General features: G+C 48.1%; 25 non-coding genes across 25 annotated transcripts; 13 read left to right on the forward strand and 12 right to left on the reverse strand.

Annotated features, from left to right (window-relative positions):
- Positions 1-468: 468 nt before the first annotated feature.
- On the forward strand, positions 469-587 carry trnal-caa (transfer RNA leucine (anticodon CAA)). The gene is made up of 2 exons: positions 469-506; positions 542-587. It is a non-coding gene; the product is annotated as a tRNA-Leu (tRNA).
- Positions 588-1,497: 910 nt separating this feature from the next.
- Positions 1,498-1,579, reverse strand: trnal-aag (transfer RNA leucine (anticodon AAG)). Its single transcript has one exon. It is a non-coding gene; the product is annotated as a tRNA-Leu (tRNA).
- A 625-nt stretch (positions 1,580-2,204) lies between these two features.
- trnal-caa (transfer RNA leucine (anticodon CAA)) lies at positions 2,205-2,323 on the forward strand. Its single transcript has 2 exons — positions 2,205-2,242; positions 2,278-2,323. It is a non-coding gene; the product is annotated as a tRNA-Leu (tRNA).
- A 938-nt stretch (positions 2,324-3,261) lies between these two features.
- Positions 3,262-3,344, reverse strand: trnal-aag (transfer RNA leucine (anticodon AAG)). Its single transcript has one exon. It is a non-coding gene; the product is annotated as a tRNA-Leu (tRNA).
- Positions 3,345-3,969: 625 nt separating this feature from the next.
- On the forward strand, positions 3,970-4,088 carry trnal-caa (transfer RNA leucine (anticodon CAA)). The gene is made up of 2 exons: positions 3,970-4,007; positions 4,043-4,088. It is a non-coding gene; the product is annotated as a tRNA-Leu (tRNA).
- Positions 4,089-5,026: 938 nt separating this feature from the next.
- trnal-aag (transfer RNA leucine (anticodon AAG)) lies at positions 5,027-5,109 on the reverse strand. Its single transcript has one exon. It is a non-coding gene; the product is annotated as a tRNA-Leu (tRNA).
- A 625-nt stretch (positions 5,110-5,734) lies between these two features.
- Positions 5,735-5,853, forward strand: trnal-caa (transfer RNA leucine (anticodon CAA)). The gene is made up of 2 exons: positions 5,735-5,772; positions 5,808-5,853. It is a non-coding gene; the product is annotated as a tRNA-Leu (tRNA).
- Positions 5,854-6,791: 938 nt separating this feature from the next.
- Positions 6,792-6,874, reverse strand: trnal-aag (transfer RNA leucine (anticodon AAG)). The gene has a single exon. It is a non-coding gene; the product is annotated as a tRNA-Leu (tRNA).
- A 625-nt stretch (positions 6,875-7,499) lies between these two features.
- Positions 7,500-7,618, forward strand: trnal-caa (transfer RNA leucine (anticodon CAA)). The gene is made up of 2 exons: positions 7,500-7,537; positions 7,573-7,618. It is a non-coding gene; the product is annotated as a tRNA-Leu (tRNA).
- A 938-nt stretch (positions 7,619-8,556) lies between these two features.
- Positions 8,557-8,639, reverse strand: trnal-aag (transfer RNA leucine (anticodon AAG)). The gene has a single exon. It is a non-coding gene; the product is annotated as a tRNA-Leu (tRNA).
- Positions 8,640-9,264: 625 nt separating this feature from the next.
- On the forward strand, positions 9,265-9,383 carry trnal-caa (transfer RNA leucine (anticodon CAA)). The gene is made up of 2 exons: positions 9,265-9,302; positions 9,338-9,383. It is a non-coding gene; the product is annotated as a tRNA-Leu (tRNA).
- A 938-nt stretch (positions 9,384-10,321) lies between these two features.
- On the reverse strand, positions 10,322-10,404 carry trnal-aag (transfer RNA leucine (anticodon AAG)). The gene has a single exon. It is a non-coding gene; the product is annotated as a tRNA-Leu (tRNA).
- Positions 10,405-11,029: 625 nt separating this feature from the next.
- On the forward strand, positions 11,030-11,148 carry trnal-caa (transfer RNA leucine (anticodon CAA)). Its single transcript has 2 exons — positions 11,030-11,067; positions 11,103-11,148. It is a non-coding gene; the product is annotated as a tRNA-Leu (tRNA).
- A 938-nt stretch (positions 11,149-12,086) lies between these two features.
- Positions 12,087-12,169, reverse strand: trnal-aag (transfer RNA leucine (anticodon AAG)). Its single transcript has one exon. It is a non-coding gene; the product is annotated as a tRNA-Leu (tRNA).
- A 625-nt stretch (positions 12,170-12,794) lies between these two features.
- Positions 12,795-12,913, forward strand: trnal-caa (transfer RNA leucine (anticodon CAA)). Its single transcript has 2 exons — positions 12,795-12,832; positions 12,868-12,913. It is a non-coding gene; the product is annotated as a tRNA-Leu (tRNA).
- Positions 12,914-13,823: 910 nt separating this feature from the next.
- trnal-aag (transfer RNA leucine (anticodon AAG)) lies at positions 13,824-13,905 on the reverse strand. The gene has a single exon. It is a non-coding gene; the product is annotated as a tRNA-Leu (tRNA).
- Positions 13,906-14,530: 625 nt separating this feature from the next.
- On the forward strand, positions 14,531-14,649 carry trnal-caa (transfer RNA leucine (anticodon CAA)). Its single transcript has 2 exons — positions 14,531-14,568; positions 14,604-14,649. It is a non-coding gene; the product is annotated as a tRNA-Leu (tRNA).
- Positions 14,650-15,588: 939 nt separating this feature from the next.
- On the reverse strand, positions 15,589-15,671 carry trnal-aag (transfer RNA leucine (anticodon AAG)). Its single transcript has one exon. It is a non-coding gene; the product is annotated as a tRNA-Leu (tRNA).
- A 625-nt stretch (positions 15,672-16,296) lies between these two features.
- trnal-caa (transfer RNA leucine (anticodon CAA)) lies at positions 16,297-16,415 on the forward strand. Its single transcript has 2 exons — positions 16,297-16,334; positions 16,370-16,415. It is a non-coding gene; the product is annotated as a tRNA-Leu (tRNA).
- A 938-nt stretch (positions 16,416-17,353) lies between these two features.
- On the reverse strand, positions 17,354-17,436 carry trnal-aag (transfer RNA leucine (anticodon AAG)). Its single transcript has one exon. It is a non-coding gene; the product is annotated as a tRNA-Leu (tRNA).
- Positions 17,437-18,061: 625 nt separating this feature from the next.
- Positions 18,062-18,180, forward strand: trnal-caa (transfer RNA leucine (anticodon CAA)). The gene is made up of 2 exons: positions 18,062-18,099; positions 18,135-18,180. It is a non-coding gene; the product is annotated as a tRNA-Leu (tRNA).
- A 910-nt stretch (positions 18,181-19,090) lies between these two features.
- Positions 19,091-19,173, reverse strand: trnal-aag (transfer RNA leucine (anticodon AAG)). The gene has a single exon. It is a non-coding gene; the product is annotated as a tRNA-Leu (tRNA).
- Positions 19,174-19,798: 625 nt separating this feature from the next.
- Positions 19,799-19,917, forward strand: trnal-caa (transfer RNA leucine (anticodon CAA)). Its single transcript has 2 exons — positions 19,799-19,836; positions 19,872-19,917. It is a non-coding gene; the product is annotated as a tRNA-Leu (tRNA).
- A 938-nt stretch (positions 19,918-20,855) lies between these two features.
- Positions 20,856-20,938, reverse strand: trnal-aag (transfer RNA leucine (anticodon AAG)). Its single transcript has one exon. It is a non-coding gene; the product is annotated as a tRNA-Leu (tRNA).
- Positions 20,939-21,563: 625 nt separating this feature from the next.
- On the forward strand, positions 21,564-21,682 carry trnal-caa (transfer RNA leucine (anticodon CAA)). Its single transcript has 2 exons — positions 21,564-21,601; positions 21,648-21,682. It is a non-coding gene; the product is annotated as a tRNA-Leu (tRNA).
- The last annotated feature ends 671 nt before the right edge of the window (positions 21,683-22,353 follow it).

Below are 22,353 nucleotides of genomic sequence, written 5' to 3' on the forward strand. Positions count from 1 at the left end.
GTGCACGTTGGAACGAAGCAGTTACAACCTTCATTCAATATTTATTCCGACATCAACGTCACTGACAAAACCAGATTATCTGGTCATGATCACATTGCCGTTTGTGGGATCTTGCTGTGTGCAAACTGGCTGCGGCGTTCCCCACATTGCAACAGTGCCTTCACTTTTACAATACTTCATTGGCTGTGAAGCGCCTTGGGACGTCGTTCGGTCATGAAAGGCGCTTTCGAAATACAATACAGAAAATGTTACCCGATAGCTGACAAAATGCGAGCTGTTGCGAGAAATACCTGTGTTTGAATGTTGGTTGCATTGCAGGGATGATGAACTTAATGACTGGCGCTGCCTGTTAAGTCCTGTCGTAAGAATGTGTGCGTTGTGTGTTTGCACAGGAGGAAGAATTGTGAGGCTGCTCAGTAAGTGTGCAGAATTTGCAGCACATTTTCCTGCAGCTGCTGCACGACCATTGTCAGGATGGCCGAGTGGTCTAAGGCGCCAGACTCAAGGACTGTTAATGCTTACCTTACCAAAGGTTGGTGTATTCTGGTCCCTTTCTAGGGGCGTGGGTTCGAATCCCACTTCTGACATTAACTTTTTATCCAGACAAATGCCAGCCAGCGTCAAAAAGCCTGCTCAACTGGCTTTAAATTTGCAAGTGGTCACCTCAAGCTCCTCAACGCTATTGGCGTTTGCCAATAAGCGAAAGGCACCGCACCGCCCACAGACCAACTTGTTTTGCTCTCTAAACTTATCACATTCTAACCCTGTTCTCGGGGATAGGGTTTAAAATCAGACTTCTCCTTTCAACCCATTCCCACACTAAAAAGCAGCAGACTCAAAGCATGACATTTTTATCCTCCCGCGTTGCTGAATTCCACGTTGCTTTCTCGTACTGTGGCTTTCAATCCCACTGCAGACAGTGGTGGTTCTCAGAAAAAGGGCACCACTGTCAAAGAATGAGATTTCTTCCACACAAAGGCTGCTCAAATCTGCTCCGTTCCTCAGGCAGGGAATTACTTGCAATGTTACTTCCGACATTAACACATTTTGCCAGTATAAAAGGCACCAGAGCCAAACAAGTCAGGTATTAGCATGTGAAAGTTGCCAGAGTCGATGCCTTGGTGGACCGAGGCCTTTCAATGCTCAGACTGATGCTTACGGCCAAGGGCACAATAGTGTCAGGAAGGCCGAGTGGAGTGAGGCGCCAGACTCAAAGACTGTTAATCCTTAACTGACCAAAGGTCGGCGAATTCCGGTCCCTTTCTAGGGGCGTGGGTTGCAATCCCACCTCTGACGTGACATTTTTCCCCACACAAATGCAGCCAGCGTCAAAAGGCCTGTTGAACTGGCCTTCAATTTACAAGTGGCAACAAACTGAAGGCACCGTTCTCAGCTCAACCTCTTTTCCACACCAAAATAGTCATATCACAACACAGCGGGAGCCGACTGCTTCATGGCTCGCGGTGAAGGGGCGCAAATATTACACGCCACAAATTCTGGCAGCGGTGGGATTCGAACCCACGCCTCCGAAGAGACTGGAGCCTTAATCCAGCGCCTTAGACCGCTCGGCCACGCTACCACTGGCAGCAGTTTCCGTTCTGGAACTAGTGACCGGTGAGTGAAATGTGACTTTGCTTTGGGCAAGATAATAATCAAGGCCATTGAAGTGGCAGACGGTAAACTCTCGAGAAATGATTTTGCAGCATACAGGTCCACAGGGCAACACCAGTAATTAGGTGCACGTTGGAACGAAGCAGTTACAACCTTCATTCAATATTTATTCCGACATCAACGTCACTGACAAAACCAGATTATCTGGTCATGATCACATTGCCGTTTGTGGGATCTTGCTGTGTGCAAACTGGCTGCGGCGTTCCCCACATTGCAACAGTGCCTTCACTTTTACAATACTTCATTGGCTGTGAAGCGCCTTGGGACGTCGTTCGGTCATGAAAGGCGCTTTCGAAATACAATACAGAAAATGTTACCCGATAGCTGACAAAATGCGAGCTGTTGCGAGAAATACCTGTGTTTGAATGTTGGTTGCATTGCAGGGATGATGAACTTAATGACTGGCGCTGCCTGTTAAGTCCTGTCGTAAGAATGTGTGCGTTGTGTGTTTGCACAGGAGGAAGAATTGTGAGGCTGCTCAGTAAGTGTGCAGAATTTGCAGCACATTTTCCTGCAGCTGCTGCACGACCATTGTCAGGATGGCCGAGTGGTCTAAGGCGCCAGACTCAAGGACTGTTAATCCTTACCTTACCAAAGGTTGGTGTATTCTGGTCCCTTTCTAGGGGCGTGGGTTCGAATCCCACTTCTGACATTAACTTTTTATCCAGACAAATGCCAGCCAGCGTCAAAAAGCCTGCTCAACTGGCTTTAAATTTGCAAGTGGTCACCTCAAGCTCCTCAACGCTATTGGCGTTTGCCAATAAGCGAAAGGCACCGCACCGCCCACAGACCAACTTGTTTTGCTCTCTAAACTTATCACATTCTAACCCTGTTCTCGGGGATAGGGTTTAAAATCAGACTTCTCCTTTCAACCCATTCCCACACTAAAAAGCAGCAGACTCAAAGCATGACATTTTTATCCTCCCGCGTTGCTGAATTCCACGTTGCTTTCTCGTACTGTGGCTTTCAATCCCACTGCAGACAGTGGTGGTTCTCAGAAAAAGGGCACCACTGTCAAAGAATGAGATTTCTTCCACACAAAGGCTGCTCAAATCTGCTCCGTTCCTCAGGCAGGGAATTACTTGCAATGTTTACTTCCGACATTAACCCCTTTTTGCCAGTATAAAAGGCACCAGAGCCAAACAAGTCAGGTATTAGCATGTGAAAGTTGCCAGAGTCGATGCCTTGGTGGACCGAGGCCTTTCAATGCTCAGACTGATGCTTACGGCCAAGGGCACAATAGTGTCAGGAAAGCCGAGTGGAGTGAGGCGCCAGACTCAAAGACTGTTAATCCTTAACTGACCAAAGGTCGGCGAATTCCGGTCCCTTTCTAGGGGCGTGGGTTGCAATCCCACCTCTGACGTGACATTTTTCCCCACACAAATGCAGCCAGCGTCAAAAGGCCTGTTGAACTGGCCTTCAATTTACAAGTGGCAACATCAAACTCTTCAACGGTTTGCCAACAAACTGAAGGCACCGTTCTCAGCTCAACCTCTTTTCCACACCAAAATAGTCATATCACAACACAGCGGGAGCCGACTGCTTCATGGCTCGCGGTGAAGGGGCGCAAATATTACACGCCACAAATTCTGGCAGCGGTGGGATTCGAACCCACTGCCTCCGAAGAGACTGGAGCCTTAATCCAGCGCCTTAGACCGCTCGGCCACGCTACCACTGGCAGCAGTTTCCGTTCTGGAACTAGTGACCGGTGAGTGAAATGTGACTTTGCTTTGGGCAAGATAATAATCAAGGCCATTGAAGTGGCAGACGGTAAACTCTCGAGAAATGATTTTGCAGCATACAGGTCCACAGGGCAACACCAGTAATTAGGTGCACGTTGGAACGAAGCAGTTACAACCTTCATTCAATATTTATTCCGACATCAACATCACTGACAAAACCAGATTATCTGGTCATGATCACATTGCCGTTTGTGGGATCTTGCTGTGTGCAAACTGGCTGCGGCGTTCCCCACATTGCAACAGTGCCTTCACTTTTACAATACTTCATTGGCTGTGAAGCGCCTTGGGACGTCGTTCGGTCATGAAAGGCGCTTTCGAAATACAATACAGAAAATGTTACCCGATAGCTGACAAAATGCGAGCTGTTGCGAGAAATACCTGTGTTTGAATGTTGGTTGCATTGCAGGGATGATGAACTTAATGACTGGCGCTGCCTGTTAAGTCCTGTCGTAAGAATGTGTGCGTTGTGTGTTTGCACAGGAGGAAGAATTGTGAGGCTGCTCAGTAAGTGTGCAGAATTTGCAGCACATTTTCCTGCAGCTGCTGCACGACCATTGTCAGGATGGCCGAGTGGTCTAAGGCGCCAGACTCAAGGACTGTTAATCCTTACCTTACCAAAGGTTGGTGTATTCTGGTCCCTTTCTAGGGGCGTGGGTTCGAATCCCACTTCTGACATTAACTTTTTATCCAGACAAATGCCAGCCAGCGTCAAAAAGCCTGCTCAACTGGCTTTAAATTTGCAAGTGGTCACCTCAAGCTCCTCAACGCTATTGGCGTTTGCCAATAAGCGAAAGGCACCGCACCGCCCACAGACCAACTTGTTTTGCTCTCTAAACTTATCACATTCTAACCCTGTTCTCGGGGATAGGGTTTAAAATCAGACTTCTCCTTTCAACCCATTCCCACACTAAAAAGCAGCAGACTCAAAGCATGACATTTTTATCCTCCCGCGTTGCTGAATTCCACGTTGCTTTCTCGTACTGTGGCTTTCAATCCCACTGCAGACAGTGGTGGTTCTCAGAAAAAGGGCACCACTGTCAAAGAATGAGATTTCTTCCACACAAAGGCTGCTCAAATCTGCTCCGTTCCTCAGGCAAGGAATTACTTGCAATGTTTACTTCCGACATTAACCCCTTTTTGCCAGTATAAAAGGCACCAGAGCCAAACAAGTCAGGTATTAGCATGTGAAAGTTGCCAGAGTCGATGCCTTGGTGGACCGAGGCCTTTCAATGCTCAGACTGATGCTTACGGCCAAGGGCACAATAGTGTCAGGAAAGCCGAGTGGAGTGAGGCGCCAGACTCAAAGACTGTTAATCCTTAACTGACCAAAGGTCGGCGAATTCCGGTCCCTTTCTAGGGGCGTGGGTTGCAATCCCACCTCTGACGTGACATTTTTCCCCACACAAATGCAGCCAGCGTCAAAAGGCCTGTTGAACTGGCCTTCAATTTACAAGTGGCAACATCAAACTCTTCAACGGTTTGCCAACAAACTGAAGGCACCGTTCTCAGCTCAACCTCTTTTCCACACCAAAATAGTCATATCACAACACAGCGGGAGCCGACTGCTTCATGGCTCGCGGTGAAGGGGCGCAAATATTACACGCCACAAATTCTGGCAGCGGTGGGATTCGAACCCACTGCCTCCGAAGAGACTGGAGCCTTAATCCAGCGCCTTAGACCGCTCGGCCACGCTACCACTGGCAGCAGTTTCCGTTCTGGAACTAGTGACCGGTGAGTGAAATGTGACTTTGCTTTGGGCAAGATAATAATCAAGGCCATTGAAGTGGCAGACGGTAAACTCTCGAGAAATGATTTTGCAGCATACAGGTCCACAGGGCAACACCAGTAATTAGGTGCACGTTGGAACGAAGCAGTTACAACCTTCATTCAATATTTATTCCGACATCAACATCACTGACAAAACCAGATTATCTGGTCATGATCACATTGCCGTTTGTGGGATCTTGCTGTGTGCAAACTGGCTGCGGCGTTCCCCACATTGCAACAGTGCCTTCACTTTTACAATACTTCATTGGCTGTGAAGCGCCTTGGGACGTCGTTCGGTCATGAAAGGCGCTTTCGAAATACAATACAGAAAATGTTACCCGATAGCTGACAAAATGCGAGCTGTTGCGAGAAATACCTGTGTTTGAATGTTGGTTGCATTGCAGGGATGATGAACTTAATGACTGGCGCTGCCTGTTAAGTCCTGTCGTAAGAATGTGTGCGTTGTGTGTTTGCACAGGAGGAAGAATTGTGAGGCTGCTCAGTAAGTGTGCAGAATTTGCAGCACATTTTCCTGCAGCTGCTGCACGACCATTGTCAGGATGGCCGAGTGGTCTAAGGCGCCAGACTCAAGGACTGTTAATCCTTACCTTACCAAAGGTTGGTGTATTCTGGTCCCTTTCTAGGGGCGTGGGTTCGAATCCCACTTCTGACATTAACTTTTTATCCAGACAAATGCCAGCCAGCGTCAAAAAGCCTGCTCAACTGGCTTTAAATTTGCAAGTGGTCACCTCAAGCTCCTCAACGCTATTGGCGTTTGCCAATAAGCGAAAGGCACCGCACCGCCCACAGACCAACTTGTTTTGCTCTCTAAACTTATCACATTCTAACCCTGTTCTCGGGGATAGGGTTTAAAATCAGACTTCTCCTTTCAACCCATTCCCACACTAAAAAGCAGCAGACTCAAAGCATGACATTTTTATCCTCCCGCGTTGCTGAATTCCACGTTGCTTTCTCGTACTGTGGCTTTCAATCCCACTGCAGACAGTGGTGGTTCTCAGAAAAAGGGCACCACTGTCAAAGAATGAGATTTCTTCCACACAAAGGCTGCTCAAATCTGCTCCGTTCCTCAGGCAAGGAATTACTTGCAATGTTTACTTCCGACATTAACCCCTTTTTGCCAGTATAAAAGGCACCAGAGCCAAACAAGTCAGGTATTAGCATGTGAAAGTTGCCAGAGTCGATGCCTTGGTGGACCGAGGCCTTTCAATGCTCAGACTGATGCTTACGGCCAAGGGCACAATAGTGTCAGGAAAGCCGAGTGGAGTGAGGCGCCAGACTCAAAGACTGTTAATCCTTAACTGACCAAAGGTCGGCGAATTCCGGTCCCTTTCTAGGGGCGTGGGTTGCAATCCCACCTCTGACGTGACATTTTTCCCCACACAAATGCAGCCAGCGTCAAAAGGCCTGTTGAACTGGCCTTCAATTTACAAGTGGCAACATCAAACTCTTCAACGGTTTGCCAACAAACTGAAGGCACCGTTCTCAGCTCAACCTCTTTTCCACACCAAAATAGTCATATCACAACACAGCGGGAGCCGACTGCTTCATGGCTCGCGGTGAAGGGGCGCAAATATTACACGCCACAAATTCTGGCAGCGGTGGGATTCGAACCCACTGCCTCCGAAGAGACTGGAGCCTTAATCCAGCGCCTTAGACCGCTCGGCCACGCTACCACTGGCAGCAGTTTCCGTTCTGGAACTAGTGACCGGTGAGTGAAATGTGACTTTGCTTTGGGCAAGATAATAATCAAGGCCATTGAAGTGGCAGACGGTAAACTCTCGAGAAATGATTTTGCAGCATACAGGTCCACAGGGCAACACCAGTAATTAGGTGCACGTTGGAACGAAGCAGTTACAACCTTCATTCAATATTTATTCCGACATCAACATCACTGACAAAACCAGATTATCTGGTCATGATCACATTGCCGTTTGTGGGATCTTGCTGTGTGCAAACTGGCTGCGGCGTTCCCCACATTGCAACAGTGCCTTCACTTTTACAATACTTCATTGGCTGTGAAGCGCCTTGGGACGTCGTTCGGTCATGAAAGGCGCTTTCGAAATACAATACAGAAAATGTTACCCGATAGCTGACAAAATGCGAGCTGTTGCGAGAAATACCTGTGTTTGAATGTTGGTTGCATTGCAGGGATGATGAACTTAATGACTGGCGCTGCCTGTTAAGTCCTGTCGTAAGAATGTGTGCGTTGTGTGTTTGCACAGGAGGAAGAATTGTGAGGCTGCTCAGTAAGTGTGCAGAATTTGCAGCACATTTTCCTGCAGCTGCTGCACGACCATTGTCAGGATGGCCGAGTGGTCTAAGGCGCCAGACTCAAGGACTGTTAATCCTTACCTTACCAAAGGTTGGTGTATTCTGGTCCCTTTCTAGGGGCGTGGGTTCGAATCCCACTTCTGACATTAACTTTTTATCCAGACAAATGCCAGCCAGCGTCAAAAAGCCTGCTCAACTGGCTTTAAATTTGCAAGTGGTCACCTCAAGCTCCTCAACGCTATTGGCGTTTGCCAATAAGCGAAAGGCACCGCACCGCCCACAGACCAACTTGTTTTGCTCTCTAAACTTATCACATTCTAACCCTGTTCTCGGGGATAGGGTTTAAAATCAGACTTCTCCTTTCAACCCATTCCCACACTAAAAAGCAGCAGACTCAAAGCATGACATTTTTATCCTCCCGCGTTGCTGAATTCCACGTTGCTTTCTCGTACTGTGGCTTTCAATCCCACTGCAGACAGTGGTGGTTCTCAGAAAAAGGGCACCACTGTCAAAGAATGAGATTTCTTCCACACAAAGGCTGCTCAAATCTGCTCCGTTCCTCAGGCAAGGAATTACTTGCAATGTTTACTTCCGACATTAACCCCTTTTTGCCAGTATAAAAGGCACCAGAGCCAAACAAGTCAGGTATTAGCATGTGAAAGTTGCCAGAGTCGATGCCTTGGTGGACCGAGGCCTTTCAATGCTCAGACTGATGCTTACGGCCAAGGGCACAATAGTGTCAGGAAAGCCGAGTGGAGTGAGGCGCCAGACTCAAAGACTGTTAATCCTTAACTGACCAAAGGTCGGCGAATTCCGGTCCCTTTCTAGGGGCGTGGGTTGCAATCCCACCTCTGACGTGACATTTTTCCCCACACAAATGCAGCCAGCGTCAAAAGGCCTGTTGAACTGGCCTTCAATTTACAAGTGGCAACATCAAACTCTTCAACGGTTTGCCAACAAACTGAAGGCACCGTTCTCAGCTCAACCTCTTTTCCACACCAAAATAGTCATATCACAACACAGCGGGAGCCGACTGCTTCATGGCTCGCGGTGAAGGGGCGCAAATATTACACGCCACAAATTCTGGCAGCGGTGGGATTCGAACCCACTGCCTCCGAAGAGACTGGAGCCTTAATCCAGCGCCTTAGACCGCTCGGCCACGCTACCACTGGCAGCAGTTTCCGTTCTGGAACTAGTGACCGGTGAGTGAAATGTGACTTTGCTTTGGGCAAGATAATAATCAAGGCCATTGAAGTGGCAGACGGTAAACTCTCGAGAAATGATTTTGCAGCATACAGGTCCACAGGGCAACACCAGTAATTAGGTGCACGTTGGAACGAAGCAGTTACAACCTTCATTCAATATTTATTCCGACATCAACATCACTGACAAAACCAGATTATCTGGTCATGATCACATTGCCGTTTGTGGGATCTTGCTGTGTGCAAACTGGCTGCGGCGTTCCCCACATTGCAACAGTGCCTTCACTTTTACAATACTTCATTGGCTGTGAAGCGCCTTGGGACGTCGTTCGGTCATGAAAGGCGCTTTCGAAATACAATACAGAAAATGTTACCCGATAGCTGACAAAATGCGAGCTGTTGCGAGAAATACCTGTGTTTGAATGTTGGTTGCATTGCAGGGATGATGAACTTAATGACTGGCGCTGCCTGTTAAGTCCTGTCGTAAGAATGTGTGCGTTGTGTGTTTGCACAGGAGGAAGAATTGTGAGGCTGCTCAGTAAGTGTGCAGAATTTGCAGCACATTTTCCTGCAGCTGCTGCACGACCATTGTCAGGATGGCCGAGTGGTCTAAGGCGCCAGACTCAAGGACTGTTAATCCTTACCTTACCAAAGGTTGGTGTATTCTGGTCCCTTTCTAGGGGCGTGGGTTCGAATCCCACTTCTGACATTAACTTTTTATCCAGACAAATGCCAGCCAGCGTCAAAAAGCCTGCTCAACTGGCTTTAAATTTGCAAGTGGTCACCTCAAGCTCCTCAACGCTATTGGCGTTTGCCAATAAGCGAAAGGCACCGCACCGCCCACAGACCAACTTGTTTTGCTCTCTAAACTTATCACATTCTAACCCTGTTCTCGGGGATAGGGTTTAAAATCAGACTTCTCCTTTCAACCCATTCCCACACTAAAAAGCAGCAGACTCAAAGCATGACATTTTTATCCTCCCGCGTTGCTGAATTCCACGTTGCTTTCTCGTACTGTGGCTTTCAATCCCACTGCAGACAGTGGTGGTTCTCAGAAAAAGGGCACCACTGTCAAAGAATGAGATTTCTTCCACACAAAGGCTGCTCAAATCTGCTCCGTTCCTCAGGCAAGGAATTACTTGCAATGTTTACTTCCGACATTAACCCCTTTTTGCCAGTATAAAAGGCACCAGAGCCAAACAAGTCAGGTATTAGCATGTGAAAGTTGCCAGAGTCGATGCCTTGGTGGACCGAGGCCTTTCAATGCTCAGACTGATGCTTACGGCCAAGGGCACAATAGTGTCAGGAAAGCCGAGTGGAGTGAGGCGCCAGACTCAAAGACTGTTAATCCTTAACTGACCAAATGTCGGCGAATTCCGGTCCCTTTCTAGGGGCGTGGGTTGCAATCCCACCTCTGACGTGACATTTTTCCCCACACAAATGCAGCCAGCGTCAAAAGGCCTGTTGAACTGGCCTTCAATTTACAAGTGGCAACATCAAACTCTTCAACGGTTTGCCAACAAACTGAAGGCACCGTTCTCAGCTCAACCTCTTTTCCACACCAAAATAGTCATATCACAACACAGCGGGAGCCGACTGCTTCATGGCTCGCGGTGAAGGGGCGCAAATATTACACGCCACAAATTCTGGCAGCGGTGGGATTCGAACCCACTGCCTCCGAAGAGACTGGAGCCTTAATCCAGCGCCTTAGACCGCTCGGCCACGCTACCACTGGCAGCAGTTTCCGTTCTGGAACTAGTGACCGGTGAGTGAAATGTGACTTTGCTTTGGGCAAGATAATAATCAAGGCCATTAAAGTGGCAGACGGTAAACTCTCGAGAAATGATTTTGCAGCATACAGGTCCACAGGGCAACACCAGTAATTAGGTGCACGTTGGAACGAAGCAGTTACAACCTTCATTCAATATTTATTCCGACATCAACATCACTGACAAAACCAGATTATCTGGTCATGATCACATTGCCGTTTGTGGGATCTTGCTGTGTGCAAACTGGCTGCGGCGTTCCCCACATTGCAACAGTGCCTTCACTTTTACAATACTTCATTGGCTGTGAAGCGCCTTGGGACGTCGTTCGGTCATGAAAGGCGCTTTCGAAATACAATACAGAAAATGTTACCCGATAGCTGACAAAATGCGAGCTGTTGCGAGAAATACCTGTGTTTGAATGTTGGTTGCATTGCAGGGATGATGAACTTAATGACTGGCGCTGCCTGTTAAATCCTGTCGTAAGAATGTGTGCGTTGTGTGTTTGCACAGGAGGAAGAATTGTGAGGCTGCTCAGTAAGTGTGCAGAATTTGCAGCACATTTTCCTGCAGCTGCTGCACGACCATTGTCAGGATGGCCGAGTGGTCTAAGGCGCCAGACTCAAGGACTGTTAATCCTTACCTTACCAAAGGTTGGTGTATTCTGGTCCCTTTCTAGGGGCGTGGGTTCGAATCCCACTTCTGACATTAACTTTTTATCCAGACAAATGCCAGCCAGCGTCAAAAAGCCTGCTCAACTGGCTTTAAATTTGCAAGTGGTCACCTCAAGCTCCTCAACGCTATTGGCGTTTGCCAATAAGCGAAAGGCACCGCACCGCCCACAGACCAACTTGTTTTGCTCTCTAAACTTATCACATTCTAACCCTGTTCTCGGGGATAGGGTTTAAAATCAGACTTCTCCTTTCAACCCATTCCCACACTAAAAAGCAGCAGACTCAAAGCATGACATTTTTATCCTCCCGCGTTGCTGAATTCCACGTTGCTTTCTCGTACTGTGGCTTTCAATCCCACTGCAGACAGTGGTGGTTCTCAGAAAAAGGGCACCACTGTCAAAGAATGAGATTTCTTCCACACAAAGGCTGCTCAAATCTGCTCCGTTCCTCAGGCAAGGAATTACTTGCAATGTTTACTTCCGACATTAACCCCTTTTTGCCAGTATAAAAGGCACCAGAGCCAAACAAGTCAGGTATTAGCATGTGAAAGTTGCCAGAGTCGATGCCTTGGTGGACCGAGGCCTTTCAATGCTCAGACTGATGCTTACGGCCAAGGGCACAATAGTGTCAGGAAAGCCGAGTGGAGTGAGGCGCCAGACTCAAAGACTGTTAATCCTTAACTGACCAAAGGTCGGCGAATTCCGGTCCCTTTCTAGGGGCGTGGGTTGCAATCCCACCTCTGACGTGACATTTTTCCCCACACAAATGCAGCCAGCGTCAAAAGGCCTGTTGAACTGGCCTTCAATTTACAAGTGGCAACATCAAACTCTTCAACGGTTTGCCAACAAACTGAAGGCACCGTTCTCAGCTCAACCTCTTTTCCACACCAAAATAGTCATATCACAACACAGCGGGAGCCGACTGCTTCATGGCTCGCGGTGAAGGGGCGCAAATATTACACGCCACAAATTCTGGCAGCGGTGGGATTCGAACCCACTGCCTCCGAAGAGACTGGAGCCTTAATCCAGCGCCTTAGACCGCTCGGCCACGCTACCACTGGCAGCAGTTTCCGTTCTGGAACTAGTGACCGGTGAGTGAAATGTGACTTTGCTTTGGGCAAGATAATAATCAAGGCCATTGAAGTGGCAGACGGTAAACTCTCGAGAAATGATTTTGCAGCATACAGGTCCACAGGGCAACACCAGTAATTAGGTGCACGTTGGAACGAAGCAGTTACAACCTTCATTCAATATTTATTCCGACATCAACATCACTGACAAAACCAGATTATCTGGTCATGATCACATTGCCGTTTGTGGGATCTTGCTGTGTGCAAACTGGCTGCGGCGTTCCCCACATTGCAACAGTGCCTTCACTTTTACAATACTTCATTGGCTGTGAAGCGCCTTGGGACGTCGTTCGGTCATGAAAGGCGCTTTCGAAATACAATACAGAAAATGTTACCCGATAGCTGACAAAATGCGAGCTGTTGCGAGAAATACCTGTGTTTGAATGTTGGTTGCATTGCAGGGATGATGAACTTAATGACTGGCGCTGCCTGTTAAGTCCTGTCGTAAGAATGTGTGCGTTGTGTGTTTGCACAGGAGGAAGAATTGTGAGGCTGCTCAGTAAGTGTGCAGAATTTGCAGCACATTTTCCTGCAGCTGCTGCACGACCATTGTCAGGATGGCCGAGTGGTCTAAGGCGCCAGACTCAAGGACTGTTAATCCTTACCTTACCAAAGGTTGGTGTATTCTGGTCCCTTTCTAGGGGCGTGGGTTCGAATCCCACTTCTGACATTAACTTTTTATCCAGACAAATGCCAGCCAGCGTCAAAAAGCCTGCTCAACTGGCTTTAAATTTGCAAGTGGTCACCTCAAGCTCCTCAACGCTATTGGCGTTTGCCAATAAGCGAAAGGCACCGCACCGCCCACAGACCAACTTGTTTTGCTCTCTAAACTTATCACATTCTAACCCTGTTCTCGGGGATAGGGTTTAAAATCAGACTTCTCCTTTCAACCCATTCCCACACTAAAAAGCAGCAGACTCAAAGCATGACATTTTTATCCTCCCGCGTTGCTGAATTCCACGTTGCTTTCTCGTACTGTGGCTTTCAATCCCACTGCAGACAGTGGTGGTTCTCAGAAAAAGGGCACCACTGTCAAAGAATGAGATTTCTTCCACACAAAGGCTGCTCAAATCTGCTCCGTTCCTCAGGCAGGGAATTACTTGCAATGTTACTTCCGACATTAACACATTTTGCCAGTATAAAAGGCACCAGAGCCAAACAAGTCAGGTATTAGCATGTGAAAGTTGCCAGAGTCGATGCCTTGGTGGACCGAGGCCTTTCAATGCTCAGACTGATGCTTACGGCCAAGGGCACAATAGTGTCAGGAAGGCCGAGTGGAGTGAGGCGCCAGACTCAAAGACTGTTAATCCTTAACTGACCAAAGGTCGGCGAATTCCGGTCCCTTTCTAGGGGCGTGGGTTGCAATCCCACCTCTGACGTGACATTTTTCCCCACACAAATGCAGCCAGCGTCAAAAGGCCTGTTGAACTGGCCTTCAATTTACAAGTGGCAACAAACTGAAGGCACCGTTCTCAGCTCAACCTCTTTTCCACACCAAAATAGTCATATCACAACACAGCGGGAGCCGACTGCTTCATGGCTCGCGGTGAAGGGGCGCAAATATTACACGCCACAAATTCTGGCAGCGGTGGGATTCGAACCCACGCCTCCGAAGAGACTGGAGCCTTAATCCAGCGCCTTAGACCGCTCGGCCACGCTACCACTGGCAGCAGTTTCCGTTCTGGAACTAGTGACCGGTGAGTGAAATGTGACTTTGCTTTGGGCAAGATAATAATCAAGGCCATTAAAGTGGCAGACGGTAAACTCTCGAGAAATGATTTTGCAGCATACAGGTCCACAGGGCAACACCAGTAATTAGGTGCACGTTGGAACGAAGCAGTTACAACCTTCATTCAATATTTATTCCGACATCAACGTCACTGACAAAACCAGATTATCTGGTCATGATCACATTGCCGTTTGTGGGATCTTGCTGTGTGCAAACTGGCTGCGGCGTTCCCCACATTGCAACAGTGCCTTCACTTTTACAATACTTCATTGGCTGTGAAGCGCCTTGGGACGTCGTTCGGTCATGAAAGGCGCTTTCGAAATACAATACAGAAAATGTTACCCGATAGCTGACAAAATGCGAGCTGTTGCGAGAAATACCTGTGTTTGAATGTTGGTTGCATTGCAGGGATGATGAACTTAATGACTGGCGCTGCCTGTTAAGTCCTGTCGTAAGAATGTGTGCGTTGTGTGTTTGCACAGGAGGAAGAATTGTGAGGCTGCTCAGTAAGTGTGCAGAATTTGCAGCACATTTTCCTGCAGCTGCTGCACGACCATTGTCAGGATGGCCGAGTGGTCTAAGGCGCCAGACTCAAGGACTGTTAATCCTTACCTTACCAAAGGTTGGTGTATTCTGGTCCCTTTCTAGGGGCGTGGGTTCGAATCCCACTTCTGACATTAACTTTTTATCCAGACAAATGCCAGCCAGCGTCAAAAAGCCTGCTCAACTGGCTTTAAATTTGCAAGTGGTCACCTCAAGCTCCTCAACGCTATTGGCGTTTGCCAATAAGCGAAAGGCACCGCACCGCCCACAGACCAACTTGTTTTGCTCTCTAAACTTATCACATTCTAACCCTGTTCTCGGGGATAGGGTTTAAAATCAGACTTCTCCTTTCAACCCATTCCCACACTAAAAAGCAGCAGACTCAAAGCATGACATTTTTATCCTCCCGCGTTGTTGAATTCCACGTTGCTTTCTCGTACTGTGGCTTTCAATCCCACTGCAGACAGTGGTGGTTCTCAGAAAAAGGTGCACCACTGTCAAAGAATGAGATTTCTTCCACACAAAGGCTGCTCAAATCTGCTCCGTTCCTCAGGCAAGGAATTACTTGCAATGTTTACTTCCGACATTAACCCCTTTTTGCCAGTATAAAAGGCACCAGAGCCAAACAAGTCAGGTATTAGCATGTGAAAGTTGCCAGAGTCGATGCCTTGGTGGACCGAGGCCTTTCAATGCTCAGACTGATGCTTACGGCCAAGGGCACAATAGTGTCAGGAAAGCCGAGTGGAGTGAGGCGCCAGACTCAAAGACTGTTAATCCTTAACTGACCAAAGGTCGGCGAATTCCGGTCCCTTTCTAGGGGCGTGGGTTGCAATCCCACCTCTGACGTGACATTTTTCCCCACACAAATGCAGCCAGCGTCAAAAGGCCTGTTGAACTGGCCTTCAATTTACAAGTGGCAACATCAAACTCTTCAACGGTTTGCCAACAAACTGAAGGCACCGTTCTCAGCTCAACCTCTTTTCCACACCAAAATAGTCATATCACAACACAGCGGGAGCCGACTGCTTCATGGCTCGCGGTGAAGGGGCGCAAATATTACACGCCACAAATTCTGGCAGCGGTGGGATTCGAACCCACTGCCTCCGAAGAGACTGGAGCCTTAATCCAGCGCCTTAGACCGCTCGGCCACGCTACCACTGGCAGCAGTTTCCGTTCTGGAACTAGTGACCGGTGAGTGAAATGTGACTTTGCTTTGGGCAAGATAATAATCAAGGCCATTGAAGTGGCAGACGGTAAACTCTCGAGAAATGATTTTGCAGCATACAGGTCCACAGGGCAACACCAGTAATTAGGTGCACGTTGGAACGAAGCAGTTACAACCTTCATTCAATATTTATTCCGACATCAACATCACTGACAAAACCAGATTATCTGGTCATGATCACATTGCCGTTTGTGGGATCTTGCTGTGTGCAAACTGGCTGCGGCGTTCCCCACATTGCAACAGTGCCTTCACTTTTACAATACTTCATTGGCTGTGAAGCGCCTTGGGACGTCGTTCGGTCATGAAAGGCGCTTTCGAAATACAATACAGAAAATGTTACCCGATAGCTGACAAAATGCGAGCTGTTGCGAGAAATACCTGTGTTTGAATGTTGGTTGCATTGCAGGGATGATGAACTTAATGACTGGCGCTGCCTGTTAAGTCCTGTCGTAAGAATGTGTGCGTTGTGTGTTTGCACAGGAGGAAGAATTGTGAGGCTGCTCAGTAAGTGTGCAGAATTTGCAGCACATTTTCCTGCAGCTGCTGCACGACCATTGTCAGGATGGCCGAGTGGTCTAAGGCGCCAGACTCAAGGACTGTTAATCCTTACCTTACCAAAGGTTGGTGTATTCTGGTCCCTTTCTAGGGGCGTGGGTTCGAATCCCACTTCTGACATTAACTTTTTATCCAGACAAATGCCAGCCAGCGTCAAAAAGCCTGCTCAACTGGCTTTAAATTTGCAAGTGGTCACCTCAAGCTCCTCAACGCTATTGGCGTTTGCCAATAAGCGAAAGGCACCGCACCGCCCACAGACCAACTTGTTTTGCTCTCTAAACTTATCACATTCTAACCCTGTTCTCGGGGATAGGGTTTAAAATCAGACTTCTCCTTTCAACCCATTCCCACACTAAAAAGCAGCAGACTCAAAGCATGACATTTTTATCCTCCCGCGTTGCTGAATTCCACGTTGCTTTCTCGTACTGTGGCTTTCAATCCCACTGCAGACAGTGGTGGTTCTCAGAAAAAGGGCACCACTGTCAAAGAATGAGATTTCTTCCACACAAAGGCTGCTCAAATCTGCTCCGTTCCTCAGGCAAGGAATTACTTGCAATGTTTACTTCCGACATTAACCCCTTTTTGCCAGTATAAAAGGCACCAGAGCCAAACAAGTCAGGTATTAGCATGTGAAAGTTGCCAGAGTCGATGCCTTGGTGGACCGAGGCCTTTCAATGCTCAGACTGATGCTTACGGCCAAGGGCACAATAGTGTCAGGAAAGCCGAGTGGAGTGAGGCGCCAGACTCAAAGACTGTTAATCCTTAACTGACCAAAGGTCGGCGAATTCCGGTCCCTTTCTAGGGGCGTGGGTTGCAATCCCACCTCTGACGTGACATTTTTCCCCACACAAATGCAGCCAGCGTCAAAAGGCCTGTTGAACTGGCCTTCAATTTACAAGTGGCAACATCAAACTCTTCAACGGTTTGCCAACAAACTGAAGGCACCGTTCTCAGCTCAACCTCTTTTCCACACCAAAATAGTCATATCACAACACAGCGGGAGCCGACTGCTTCATGGCTCGCGGTGAAGGGGCGCAAATATTACACGCCACAAATTCTGGCAGCGGTGGGATTCGAACCCACTGCCTCCGAAGAGACTGGAGCCTTAATCCAGCGCCTTAGACCGCTCGGCCACGCTACCACTGGCAGCAGTTTCCGTTCTGGAACTAGTGACCGGTGAGTGAAATGTGACTTTGCTTTGGGCAAGATAATAATCAAGGCCATTGAAGTGGCAGACGGTAAACTCTCGAGAAATGATTTTGCAGCATACAGGTCCACAGGGCAACACCAGTAATTAGGTGCACGTTGGAACGAAGCAGTTACAACCTTCATTCAATATTTATTCCGACATCAACATCACTGACAAAACCAGATTATCTGGTCATGATCACATTGCCGTTTGTGGGATCTTGCTGTGTGCAAACTGGCTGCGGCGTTCCCCACATTGCAACAGTGCCTTCACTTTTACAATACTTCATTGGCTGTGAAGCGCCTTGGGACGTCGTTCGGTCATGAAAGGCGCTTTCGAAATACAATACAGAAAATGTTACCCGATAGCTGACAAAATGCGAGCTGTTGCGAGAAATACCTGTGTTTGAATGTTGGTTGCATTGCAGGGATGATGAACTTAATGACTGGCGCTGCCTGTTAAGTCCTGTCGTAAGAATGTGTGCGTTGTGTGTTTGCACAGGAGGAAGAATTGTGAGGCTGCTCAGTAAGTGTGCAGAATTTGCAGCACATTTTCCTGCAGCTGCTGCACGACCATTGTCAGGATGGCCGAGTGGTCTAAGGCGCCAGACTCAAGGACTGTTAATCCTTACCTTACCAAAGGTTGGTGTATTCTGGTCCCTTTCTAGGGGCGTGGGTTCGAATCCCACTTCTGACATTAACTTTTTATCCAGACAAATGCCAGCCAGCGTCAAAAAGCCTGCTCAACTGGCTTTAAATTTGCAAGTGGTCACCTCAAGCTCCTCAACGCTATTGGCGTTTGCCAATAAGCGAAAGGCACCGCACCGCCCACAGACCAACTTGTTTTGCTCTCTAAACTTATCACATTCTAACCCTGTTCTCGGGGATAGGGTTTAAAATCAGACTTCTCCTTTCAACCCATTCCCACACTAAAAAGCAGCAGACTCAAAGCATGACATTTTTATCCTCCCGCGTTGCTGAATTCCACGTTGCTTTCTCGTACTGTGGCTTTCAATCCCACTGCAGACAGTGGTGGTTCTCAGAAAAAGGGCACCACTGTCAAAGAATGAGATTTCTTCCACACAAAGGCTGCTCAAATCTGCTCCGTTCCTCAGGCAGGGAATTACTTGCAATGTTACTTCCGACATTAACACATTTTGCCAGTATAAAAGGCACCAGAGCCAAACAAGTCAGGTATTAGCATGTGAAAGTTGCCAGAGTCGATGCCTTGGTGGACCGAGGCCTTTCAATGCTCAGACTGATGCTTACGGCCAAGGGCACAATAGTGTCAGGAAGGCCGAGTGGAGTGAGGCGCCAGACTCAAAGACTGTTAATCCTTAACTGACCAAAGGTCGGCGAATTCCGGTCCCTTTCTAGGGGCGTGGGTTGCAATCCCACCTCTGACGTGACATTTTTCCCCACACAAATGCAGCCAGCGTCAAAAGGCCTGTTGAACTGGCCTTCAATTTACAAGTGGCAACAAACTGAAGGCACCGTTCTCAGCTCAACCTCTTTTCCACACCAAAATAGTCATATCACAACACAGCGGGAGCCGACTGCTTCATGGCTCGCGGTGAAGGGGCGCAAATATTACACGCCACAAATTCTGGCAGCGGTGGGATTCGAACCCACTGCCTCCGAAGAGACTGGAGCCTTAATCCAGCGCCTTAGACCGCTCGGCCACGCTACCACTGGCAGCAGTTTCCGTTCTGGAACTAGTGACCGGTGAGTGAAATGTGACTTTGCTTTGGGCAAGATAATAATCAAGGCCATTGAAGTGGCAGACGGTAAACTCTCGAGAAATGATTTTGCAGCATACAGGTCCACAGGGCAACACCAGTAATTAGGTGCACGTTGGAACGAAGCAGTTACAACCTTCATTCAATATTTATTCCGACATCAACATCACTGACAAAACCAGATTATCTGGTCATGATCACATTGCCGTTTGTGGGATCTTGCTGTGTGCAAACTGGCTGCGGCGTTCCCCACATTGCAACAGTGCCTTCACTTTTACAATACTTCATTGGCTGTGAAGCGCCTTGGGACGTCGTTCGGTCATGAAAGGCGCTTTCGAAATACAATACAGAAAATGTTACCCGATAGCTGACAAAATGCGAGCTGTTGCGAGAAATACCTGTGTTTGAATGTTGGTTGCATTGCAGGGATGATGAACTTAATGACTGGCGCTGCCTGTTAAGTCCTGTCGTAAGAATGTGTGCGTTGTGTGTTTGCACAGGAGGAAGAATTGTGAGGCTGCTCAGTAAGTGTGCAGAATTTGCAGCACATTTTCCTGCAGCTGCTGCACGACCATTGTCAGGATGGCCGAGTGGTCTAAGGCGCCAGACTCAAGGACTGTTAATCCTTACCTTACCAAAGGTTGGTGTATTCTGGTCCCTTTCTAGGGGCGTGGGTTCGAATCCCACTTCTGACATTAACTTTTTATCCAGACAAATGCCAGCCAGCGTCAAAAAGCCTGCTCAACTGGCTTTAAATTTGCAAGTGGTCACCTCAAGCTCCTCAACGCTATTGGCGTTTGCCAATAAGCGAAAGGCACCGCACCGCCCACAGACCAACTTGTTTTGCTCTCTAAACTTATCACATTCTAACCCTGTTCTCGGGGATAGGGTTTAAAATCAGACTTCTCCTTTCAACCCATTCCCACACTAAAAAGCAGCAGACTCAAAGCATGACATTTTTATCCTCCCGCGTTGCTGAATTCCACGTTGCTTTCTCGTACTGTGGCTTTCAATCCCACTGCAGACAGTGGTGGTTCTCAGAAAAAGGGCACCACTGTCAAAGAATGAGATTTCTTCCACACAAAGGCTGCTCAAATCTGCTCCGTTCCTCAGGCAAGGAATTACTTGCAATGTTTACTTCCGACATTAACCCCTTTTTGCCAGTATAAAAGGCACCAGAGCCAAACAAGTCAGGTATTAGCATGTGAAAGTTGCCAGAGTCGATGCCTTGGTGGACCGAGGCCTTTCAATGCTCAGACTGATGCTTACGGCCAAGGGCACAATAGTGTCAGGAAAGCCGAGTGGAGTGAGGCGCCAGACTCAAAGACTGTTAATCCTTAACTGACCAAAGGTCGGCGAATTCCGGTCCCTTTCTAGGGGCGTGGGTTGCAATCCCACCTCTGACGTGACATTTTTCCCCACACAAATGCAGCCAGCGTCAAAAGGCCTGTTGAACTGGCCTTCAATTTACAAGTGGCAACATCAAACTCTTCAACGGTTTGCCAACAAACTGAAGGCACCGTTCTCAGCTCAACCTCTTTTCCACACCAAAATAGTCATATCACAACACAGCGGGAGCCGACTGCTTCATGGCTCGCGGTGAAGGGGCGCAAATATTACACGCCACAAATTCTGGCAGCGGTGGGATTCGAACCCACTGCCTCCGAAGAGACTGGAGCCTTAATCCAGCGCCTTAGACCGCTCGGCCACGCTACCACTGGCAGCAGTTTCCGTTCTGGAACTAGTGACCGGTGAGTGAAATGTGACTTTGCTTTGGGCAAGATAATAATCAAGGCCATTGAAGTGGCAGACGGTAAACTCTCGAGAAATGATTTTGCAGCATACAGGTCCACAGGGCAACACCAGTAATTAGGTGCACGTTGGAACGAAGCAGTTACAACCTTCATTCAATATTTATTCCGACATCAACATCACTGACAAAACCAGATTATCTGGTCATGATCACATTGCCGTTTGTGGGATCTTGCTGTGTGCAAACTGGCTGCGGCGTTCCCCACATTGCAACAGTGCCTTCACTTTTACAATACTTCATTGGCTGTGAAGCGCCTTGGGACGTCGTTCGGTCATGAAAGGCGCTTTCGAAATACAATACAGAAAATGTTACCCGATAGCTGACAAAATGCGAGCTGTTGCGAGAAATACCTGTGTTTGAATGTTGGTTGCATTGCAGGGATGATGAACTTAATGACTGGCGCTGCCTGTTAAGTCCTGTCGTAAGAATGTGTGCGTTGTGTGTTTGCACAGGAGGAAGAATTGTGAGGCTGCTCAGTAAGTGTGCAGAATTTGCAGCACATTTTCCTGCAGCTGCTGCACGACCATTGTCAGGATGGCCGAGTGGTCTAAGGCGCCAGACTCAAGGACTGTTAATCCTTACCTTACCAAAGGTTGGTGTATTCTGGTCCATTTCTAGGGGCGTGGGTTCGAATCCCACTTCTGACATTAACTTTTTATCCAGACAAATGCCAGCCAGCGTCAAAAAGCCTGCTCAACTGGCTTTAAATTTGCAAGTGGTCACCTCAAGCTCCTCAACGCTATTGGCGTTTGCCAATAAGCGAAAGGCACCGCACCGCCCACAGACCAACTTGTTTTGCTCTCTAAACTTATCACATTCTAACCCTGTTCTCGGGGATAGGGTTTAAAATCAGACTTCTCCTTTCAACCCATTCCCACACTAAAAAGCAGCAGACTCAAAGCATGACATTTTTATCCTCCCGCGTTGCTGAATTCCACGTTGCTTTCTCGTACTGTGGCTTTCAATCCCACTGCAGACAGTGGTGGTTCTCAGAAAAAGGGCACCACTGTCAAAGAATGAGATTTCTTCCACACAAAGGCTGCTCAAATCTGCTCCGTTCCTCAGGCAAGGAATTACTTGCAATGTTTACTTCCGACATTAACCCCTTTTTGCCAGTATAAAAGGCACCAGAGCCAAACAAGTCAGGTATTAGCATGTGAAAGTTGCCAGAGTCGATGCCTTGGTGGACCGAGGCCTTTCAATGCTCAGACTGATGCTTACGGCCAAGGGCACAATAGTGTCAGGAAAGCCGAGTGGAGTGAGGCGCCAGACTCAAAGACTGTTAATCCTTAACTGACCAAAGGTCGGCGAATTCCGG

Source organism: Pristiophorus japonicus, chromosome 8 (genome assembly GCF_044704955.1).
Source record: "Pristiophorus japonicus isolate sPriJap1 chromosome 8, sPriJap1.hap1, whole genome shotgun sequence".
Taxonomy (NCBI): domain Eukaryota; kingdom Metazoa; phylum Chordata; class Chondrichthyes; family Pristiophoridae; genus Pristiophorus; species Pristiophorus japonicus.